The sequence below is a fragment of the Nothobranchius furzeri genome, chromosome 2, assembly GCF_043380555.1.
Source record: "Nothobranchius furzeri strain GRZ-AD chromosome 2, NfurGRZ-RIMD1, whole genome shotgun sequence".
NCBI lineage: Eukaryota > Metazoa > Chordata > Actinopteri > Cyprinodontiformes > Nothobranchiidae > Nothobranchius > Nothobranchius furzeri.
This window is the reverse complement of record NC_091742.1, coordinates 27252668-27255167: the sequence shown is the minus strand read 5'-3', so window position 1 is coordinate 27255167 and position 2500 is coordinate 27252668. Positions and strand designations below refer to the sequence as shown.

General features: G+C 46.6%; 1 protein-coding gene across 1 annotated transcript in view; it reads right to left on the bottom strand.

Annotated features, from left to right (window-relative positions):
* LOC107378047 (WD repeat-containing protein 26) overlaps positions 1 to 2500 on the bottom strand; it is a 25617-nt gene that overhangs the window by 12456 nt on the left and 10661 nt on the right. The window lies entirely within an intron of this gene.

Here is a 2500-nt window from a genome sequence, read left to right as displayed (position 1 = left end):
AGTTTAATTATCAGCTTATAAAACTACAAGGACCATGTTAAAATACAAACAGTTGTATGTTATTTATCGTGATATTTATCAAATATGGTTATATATTGAGAAAAATATATATTTTATTATAAGAGAATTAAAACAATAAACACTCAAAAGTATCGAAAATTGGTACCGTTAAGTACCGGTATCGATTCCTAGGTACCGGGAATTAGTACCGGATCGATTTAAATGTCAAAGGTACCCATCCCTATGACTGCAATTTCTCTTTATCAGCATATCTTTCTCTGCCGGCTTGTTCCGTGTTTTTGTCGGAGTTGACGCTGTGTACGGGGACTTTTAGTGGCAAACTGGGATTTAATGGAGACCGGCGATTGGCTAATTTGACGCCTGAAGGGTAAAGCTGAAAGAGAAAATAGTTTGTTCTGAAAGCGGTGTATCATGCAGCGGTCTTTTCCAGCATACTAACGGCCTAACGTGAACACATAAATGGCTGTTGCTCTGCCTCTGCTGTTCGGTTTAATATACACCCAAGTAGAAGACATTTTAGCTCTGCTTTAGCCTGCTAGCTAACAGCTGCACCTTGGTGCCTGAATCCCCACCTGCCGTAAATCATGTGACATTGTGATGTTTTAGTCCAAGAAAAAGAGAATATTGCTGTAGAGCAAGGGTGCCCGATCCTGGCCCTGGAAGGCCACTATTCGGCACGCTTTAGAGGGTCTTTACTAATCACCTGTGCAGCAGCTCATCAGCCTCTGCAGAAGCCTGTTAATCACCTGCTGATTGAAATCAGGTGTGTTGAAACAGGGTTAAACTGAAACACGCTGGATCCGGGCCCTCCAGGACCAGGATTGGGCACCACCGATGTAGAGAAACTTGTTGAGATTAAAACTAAGCTATCGTTATTCCGTTTGAAAATATTTATCTCAGGATGAGCTAGGGCCGGGCGATATGACCCAAGATATGTTGAGGATTTCACCTCGATGACGATAAATGGACGAAAACTACGCGTATGCGCAGAAACAGAAGGTGTCCACTGTGGGGCGGTCACATGTATTACGTGGAGTCACATTTTTACGTGACTCCAGGTGGTACGGCTCGTTAAAGGGACCTGAATGTTGCCGACCTACACACATTTTTATTTCTTTATCATCAAATTTATTGACATGGGGAGAATTATGGTAAATGGCCTGTGTTTGATATTGCACCTTCTACAGTTCTGGAACCCCCCAAAGTGCTTTACAACACAGTCATTCACACATTCACACCCTGGTGGGGATGAGCTACGATGTAGCCACAGCTGCCCTGGGGCGCACTGACAGAGGCGAGGCTGCCGAGCACTGGCGCCACCGGTCCCTCCGACCACCAGCAGCAGGCAACGTGGGTTAAGTGTCTTGCCCAAGGACACAACGACAGCGACAAACTTAGCAAGGCTCGAACCTGCAACCTTCCGATTACGGGGCGAGCACTTAACTCCTGTGCCACTGCCCCCCCCCCCCCCCCCCCCGCCCAGAGAACTATCCCGATAAAGCCCGGCGTACACTGTGCGACTTTTTCACTCGCAGCGTTCAGCTTCAGCTCTAACTGTACGACTTCCTCTCAGGGCAGATCTCACGAGTCATGTGCTCACACTGTACGACCCAGTTCTCGGATGCGACCTGACTGCTCACACTGTTCGTCTGGTAGCAACACGTCGGACCTAAAAATATGCTAAAAATAGCAGTTTTTACTCAACACGTCAGACTTTTTTGTCGTGTTTTGCCTGTTGTCCTTCGGGAGTGCTGCTGGAGGACACACAGGGATTTATGGGGGTTGGATGAGGAAAACAAAATAAAGAAAGTAAATCGGTGTTTTGTGATCAGTTTAGTTTGACACGAACACGACAAACACGCTTTCTTGACAATCTTTGTGAGTAAAAAAACGCGTAGAAATAAAAATGAACAGCGTGTGTTATTAGGGAAATAGCGGGCGAGCGGTGCTGATGCAGGATTGCGCATGCGCCGTGAGCGGTTCTGGTACTTTTTGGGTCGCAGCTGCTCGCAGCGCCGCTTCAACAGTGCGATACCCTCACGAGGGACGAGCGAAATATTAAACACGCCAGAAGTCCGTGCGAGCTCACGACCGCTGATGGGTAGCTGGTCACGTGGTGTTAATCGCCTCTCGTAACCCCCGTACACTACACGACCGCTCGGCGCAAAACTCGCCCCGATCTCGTGGATTCTCGCACGACTGGAAAATCGGCTCGAAAAAGTCGCACAGTGTACGCCCGGCTTAAGAGTCAGAAATTTCAATAACGACAAATTTCCTATTTATCGCCCAGCCCTAGGACGAGCTAAAAAAAAAGTCATGTTTGTTGTTTTAAAAAGGTTAAACCGATCTTTTCCACCCAGATCGGATCCTTTTAAAGTCACGTGATCAGGCCCAATATCCAATCACTTGACTGGATTGGAGCATCCCTATTTGACATAATTAGAAGTTTGTTTACTTATGTGACAAAAATGTTTCCTCA